This window comes from Gigantopelta aegis, chromosome 10 (genome assembly GCF_016097555.1).
Source record: "Gigantopelta aegis isolate Gae_Host chromosome 10, Gae_host_genome, whole genome shotgun sequence".
NCBI classification, from domain to species: Eukaryota; Metazoa; Mollusca; class Gastropoda; order Neomphalida; family Peltospiridae; genus Gigantopelta; species Gigantopelta aegis.
In genome coordinates this window covers 90,355,379-90,362,346 of record NC_054708.1, presented here as the reverse complement: position 1 = coordinate 90,362,346, position 6,968 = coordinate 90,355,379, and the positions used below count along the sequence as shown (strand labels likewise).

The 6,968-nt window shown below is 35.3% G+C and overlaps 1 protein-coding gene across 1 annotated transcript in view; it reads left to right on the top strand.

The window, feature by feature from the left end:
• Window positions 1–676: 676 nt before the first annotated feature.
• Window positions 677–6,968, top strand: part of LOC121383904 — a 180,777-nt gene continuing 174,485 nt past the window's right edge. The window contains exon 1 of the mRNA XM_041514002.1: window positions 677–757. The gene's annotated coding sequence lies outside the window, so the exon portion shown is untranslated. The remainder of the gene's footprint in view (window positions 758–6,968) is intronic.

Genomic DNA, 6,968 nt, shown 5'->3' with positions numbered 1-6,968 from the left:
CCACTAAAAACCAATAAATGCATTGTATTCACCTGCTAAACATTTTTTTTTTTCCGGGGCACTTCAAATTTTCGAGGACGGGTTACACATTCATTCATCACTCGAGATTCGTCTAGTTAGACCACGGTTATTGCGTCACTCAACGGTCGCAATAACCGTTGTCTAACTAGACGAATCTCTCGTAAAAGGATGATGTAACTATAACTTAAACTGATTTATACCATTATCTTTGTGTAGATGAAATACATTTTTAAAGTATTATATCTAAGGCCGTCTTGACTTTTTTCAAGGGCCGTTATGACTTTCTTAATTTGGCCGTTTTAACTTTTATTAAGGGCCGTTTTGACTTTTTCACTTTTGCCTTTTTAGGGCCGTTTTGATCAATTATTAAGGCCGTTTAGTACTGAGGCCGTTATGACTATGATCCTAAGGAATTGCCCCCAAAATACATAGGTTGGTCTCTGACTGTAATGAGAGCGTATAACTGTCCAAATGTCCGTCTAGCTCTCTTACAGTCAGAGTACTCGGGCTAATGTTTGACCAGCTCTGTTTCTGGAATCTCGGAACTCCTTTTTTAGGCCTCACATGGACTTATGGAGTAAATAGATTGGTTCTAAGGGATTTGTCATATTATAATACACAATGCATATAGACGTAGCAAAGAAAGACAATTCAACAAAAACGAAGAAAAAAGCCCGGTAAATTGTACTAGAAAGGAAAACAGGAAAATACCTGCATTTGAGCACCACATTTATAGGTTTCATTTTAAATTATAAAACAGTTTGAAAGTTATCAAAGTACTACTTCTGCTTTGCAAATTTTAAAGCATTTTCAAATTATAGTCAGAGTTTCTGCCAAAAGGTAAAATGGCGCCAAATCAATGTTTTTCGCAGACTTTATTTTTTGGAAGTTAACCTTTTGACAAAATTAATTATTCTTATCATTACTGTATGATTTTCTTAGCCCTAACCCTAAACTTAACCCATTTTCTTTCTGGGGGGACTGGTTACATTCAATTCCATAGCGCCATACCCAAAAATGTCTTTCAAGCAGAAACACTGATAGTCGGTCCAATCCTCTGCAAAATATTCCAGCGGAGGACCATGGTGTGGGGGCACTGGGGTAGCACAAAACTATTACTGGCCTAGGGACGCCAAATACTCACAGGCCTCCCAGACCTATATTTCCTATACATTTTTTTATAGGATCCTTTAAAACTCTAGCCCGAGTACTCTGACTGTAAGACCTAAGAGAGCTAGACGGACATTTGGACATAACTACGCTCTCATTACAGACCAAGCTATGTATTTTTTTGGCAATTCCCAACAACCAAAAAGTTAGCATAGATCACGTGATCGCCCACTGGGCGATTCCGCCTTGTGCAACAGTTACAGGGGCGTCTCATACCAAGTGACGTTACAACATGGAAGAGTTGGCTAGTAATAGTTTCCTCTCTAACAGTGATAAAATTACCAAATATTTGACATCCAATAGCCGATGATTAATGAATCAATGTGCTGTAGTGGTGTCGTTACACAAAACACTCTTTTTGGTGATTGTCATTTTGAGACGACCCCTGGAAGACGGAATGGCTGAGTGGGCAATCATGTGACGCATCGTCACGATATAGGTCGGCAAACTTAGAATTCTGCTGTCCAGAGTTTGCCGAAGCTTAGCTGAATGTGGGTGCTGTCGGGTTTCTTTCTGTAGTGTGTGTATTAGTGATTAATATGTGGATTTTTTTTAATCAGTTAACTCGAAAATGATAGATGTAAAGGTATTTGACGTCAAACATAGGATTGTTGGGGTATTAGAGCGGATATCTTTGCCAACATTTTGGTTGTCGGGAATTGCCAAAAAAATACATAGCTTGGACTCTGACTGTAATGAGAGCGTATTTATGTCCAAATGTCCATGTAGCTCTCTTACAGTCAGAGTATTCGGGCTAATAAAACTCCAATATTGAGATTCATTTCCTATATTTCCTAAACCATCGACGTCCCAAACTGCGTTCACCTAACGACAAAAACACGAATACGATATTTACGGAAATATTATTCTACATTTTTCAGCTACGATATGTGAAACAAAATAGATTGCAATCAATTAAGGTAAAAAAATCAACAATGTGGATGTAAAATAAATCCATTCTAGTAAACAAAAGTGAAACACCCTCCGGTAAACAGGAACGAGTGCAAAGGGATCGATAGCTGATTGTGACAGCTAATTTGATAATAAATTTGATCGATTTACCAACAACGAAAATTATTGCAATATGAATCGTAGTTCGGGTTTAAAAAAAAATTCTGGTCAGCTGGCCACAAATGCCGGTAAGTAAACACAACTTTTTCGATTTTTTGCCTAATTTTAATCACCATTAGCCGATCTAAAATAATAAAAATTACAAAAAAAGACACGAAAATAATACTTACCGATTCATATATGAACTTTATTTCATGTATTTATGAAACATTTAAGTGAATATATGTGAGTAAAAATTATAAACTTGTACCCACTCAACGTGGTTTTTGTTAAAAATTAATCCAGTAGTCTAAACGTTAACTATGCACAGTTGACAAACTCTTAGTTTAATATTTTTTTAAAAGGAAAAATTCAATTTGTCAAGTGTTCTGGTCCGGTCTGCGTTTTATCAACACACATCGCTAAAACTCTGTCGATACTGATAGGCATTACTTTTATACCAGTGAATAGTTTGTAAAATATCATTTTTTAAAAATGAATTGATTCATAATTAACACAATTTATACACTGAAAATTATTTACAATTATTATGAATGGATTATGAATACTATTCACTACAATAGAGGCACAAAAATGTAGCAGCGTTCGAAATAAGGCATGTCCACTTGTCCGAGCCAAGTGAGATTTAGCACGGACAAGCAGAATATGGCTTGAGCTTTTCTGTTGGACAAGTGAAAATTTTGGGCTGAAAAACATGTATTTCGCGATTTTGTTTGGTTTCCATTATCATTTTTAAATGCAACGAAGGGTACTATTGACGCGCATCTTTTCTGCACATTTCCGGTCGATTGGGATACCCTGGTCACGAAGTACGGAAATCTCCGCGAAAATCAGGTCAATTTAGACAGCTGTTAGTGTACGACTCGAGTATCGTAAACATGGAAAGCTGGTTAGGTGTAACACCGAAACCAAAGACAGTAGCACTAAACGGAAAAGAGATCACAGTATGATGCCAACAAACGGCAACGGAGATATCTTTCCTCGTGGGAGAATGGACGATCGTGGCTCCGATACGATGAAAACAAAAATAAAAAGTTTTGCCTCGTGTGTCGAGAAAACAAACATGGCAAGGCCGAGAAGGGACAACAAGCTAATAAATCCCAATAAAAATAATCTGAAAGTCATTTATATTTTTATTCCTTCCTCCATTCTGCCATATTGAAAAACATTGCCTGTAAACCAACAAATCAAATTTAAATGGTCTAATAGAGTATACTACCCATAGATTTAGTTGAGGATTGTAAAAAAAATCCTTGAAAAGGTCATGGAAAATGTCTTGAAATAGTCATCATGACATGGAACGTCATGGAATTTGGTTACTGATAAAGTGTATGAACCCTGTTTTAACATAACTAATTATAATTACTTGGACGTTGTTCTGTCAATTCTGATTTTATTTTGCACAGTACAATAAAGTAATTATAAAATTTCTGTTAAACAATTTAAAGAAATCTTAGTCTAAATTTTTTTAATTAAAAAAAATATACAGCGATTGGATTTTAACAAAAATAATACAACAGCTAGGCTAATGAGTTACATAACTTGACAGTGTTCTGTTCTAACTTGCGGTTTTTATTATTATGCAGGTGGAAAGGGTGGGTTCTGCAAAATTTACATTACATTATTTAGGCGTATCATAAAATATTGTTTGTTTCCAGTTACCTGACCGACCCTAATTTGAACCTGCCGACCCTAAAACGTTTTTTGTATATCCAAAAATGTTTTTTTAATATAACAATGATTTCCACAAAAACATTCCAAAACTATCACAAGCACAAATTTAGGGGATAACCGTACTGTGTTTTCCGATTTGCGGACGTATATTGGTGGTTTTACTGTCGCAAATTTAGTTTTATTGGCGATCCGTTAGCCACGAAATGTTTTCTTCTAACAATTGATTGATGGAGTTACTTCCCTTCAAATTGAAGTTCGGTAACTTTCGTAAGATATCGGGCGAAGAGTCAGAAAATTGTTTTCACGAATATATGCGATCTTTTCCGATTTACTCTACATCTAGCATAGCGAGGTGTTCCGATTAATAATAATAATAATAATAATAATAATAACTATATTTCATGATTTACTCCAGCGACAAACTGGCCTTGTAGAAATTTAGTGACCTTCTGATAAACTTGGGGAGGGAATGTTTACCGATACTGATGGAGTTTACTGCCAAATCAAATGATTAAATATGTCAGTAAGATCTTGATGCGTTTCGTTATTTTTTCTAAGTGGTCACTGGGAACTTCGCGGGTTTCCGCTAAAAACAGTGTCAGAATGACCATGTGTTTGACGTCCAATAGCCGATGATATTAAAGATAAAAATCAATGTGCTCTAGTGGCGTCGTTAAATAAAACAAACTTTACTTTTCAACATTCGTTTGAGCATCCTGAGCATTTGTACTGCATTTCTATTCATTGGACCAATTAATTGCTTCAAACCAAGAGTGTACTTTAATACTGGATGCATACAGAATAAAACTAACATTGCAAATTATAAAATTGGTACATGCATCTACCATTTCTTAGATACACTAGGAAAGATAATATTCATAACATTTTTTTAAATGTTATTGTTGGACAGATAAATATAGAACCCTTCTTTTCAGTTTTCATTAAAAGAAATTGTTATAACTTATTTACTGGTTTCTATCCAATTAAGGTTCAACCAAGTCTGTCCTGGACCAGTACAGAAGTTAAGTGTTAGTATGAGAGTAAACCTGCCTATTATTAAACAGCAAGGGGTCTTTTGTATGTACTCTCCCACATATAGGTTAGCACCATGTTGCCCTCAAAATCAAAATGCCTTGGGTTTTATAAATTTATAAGTTGCCCATGTAAAAAGAAGCCTTTAAACACACCGATGTGAATAGTACTACACAGTTCCTTTTTTTAAATTAAGTTATGAAATAGATATAGAAAATAAAATGGCCATACGGTTTTTGTCCTTTTGAAAATTGTATAATGGGGAAAAAAACCTTATATTTAAAACTGCACATAAAATATGCCCCCAAAACATCACTTTACCATGCCTTACTTCATTTCTAGGGAAAACACTCTGATGAATGGTATTGTTGGTTTGCATAATGCATTTCTATACATGCAGAGGTTATTTTGGATACCGGTAGTCAACACCTTTATTTAATATTCATAAATAAAATTATTTTCCAAAATAAAATGTTTTTCCTACCTACCTACCCTATATTTTTCCAGCATGTAATAGGAAACAAGCAACAAATTTGTTTCGGCCTTATGACATTTGTTTTGTTGTTTTGATTTATTTGTGTAGTTTTATTCCAATGACCATGGAGGTTAACAGATAATAAAGGTAAGTACTGTGGACAAGTGAAAATTCAGGCGGACAAGTGAAAATTACACCAGACTTGTCCTGTGGGCAAGTGAAAATTTTTGCTTATTTCTATCACTGTGTAGCATACCTTTTGCAGATCGAATGTAATAGTTGAAAACAAATTCTAACAACAGGGGTCTTAAAAATCGTAAAAATTAAATGCTTTGGCCTTGCATGGTGATCTGGCACGTGTGAGGTCATGTTACATGCACCGAATGTTAATTCATCTTTCTCCATTTTAAGTCGATTTCTATGAGTCACATGGACACGATACCGGTAATTTTAAGGAATAAACAAAAACGACTTAGTAAAATTAATGGTTTTAGGGGTTTGTAAAGTATTGTATTTAGATACTTTCTTTTCTGAACTTAATTGTTTATGAAAATGTTCCTCAACTGTGAAGAAAAACCTCATAAATGAACGACATGCCAATGACAACAAATCGGATGTTGATCATGCGAACCGTGCACGAGAAAACAAAGTGAACGGAATTTGAAGCATAACGCAGTTAGGGACGTTGACGATATTTGACTCAATTGCTTTGCCAAAATGCCGATGAATAAAATATGTTGGTGAGTTATATTAGCGACCACAGCCGCTGCTAGGGGCGCAGCTGAGCCCATATTCCAAAATGCTACGAGTTTGGTTCACAACTGGTGATGATGTTCGAGGCCAGAATACGCTTTTTTTGATGACAATTTTGCACGTTTCTTTGGTTGTTATGACAAGTACACATCTTCCGATTGATGTATATCCAGTTTCTGAACTTGAACGACTACAAAAAGACTTTTTTTGAGGCAAGTGAAAATTTGAATACTTTTTGTTTTGCCCCAAAAAGGGCGATTTCACTGAGATATTTATAAATATCTATAGTAATATAATAAAACAGCATAAACATTTTTTTTTGGTAATTTTAAAACCCCAACAAGTTACTTTAAAGTGACATCGAAAATATTTCAAGGGAGGTAACTCTGACCCACTGACCCGTAAAAAGCGAACATACAGAACTTCACGGGGGGGTGGGGGGGGGCGCACATTTTGATAAAATTAAACGTATTTGATGCTTCGTCATTATTTATCCACCCATTATTAACTTTTTGGGTAGAACATATATACTTAGAGGCACTGATTTTCCACGATCGCGGAATCGCGGAAATACCTATCTGAAACGGAATTCCCGATTTTATTCCAAAACATTATTTAACTTTAAATAGCGCATTTGATTAATTAAAATTAATTTTTCGAACTAGAAACTATGGACACCGACAGCTGCCTGTGCTACGCTACGACACTAGTACCTTTGTATGTTATGCCAAATGTTTAATGTAGAGTATCTAGACGTTTGACCAGTCATGTT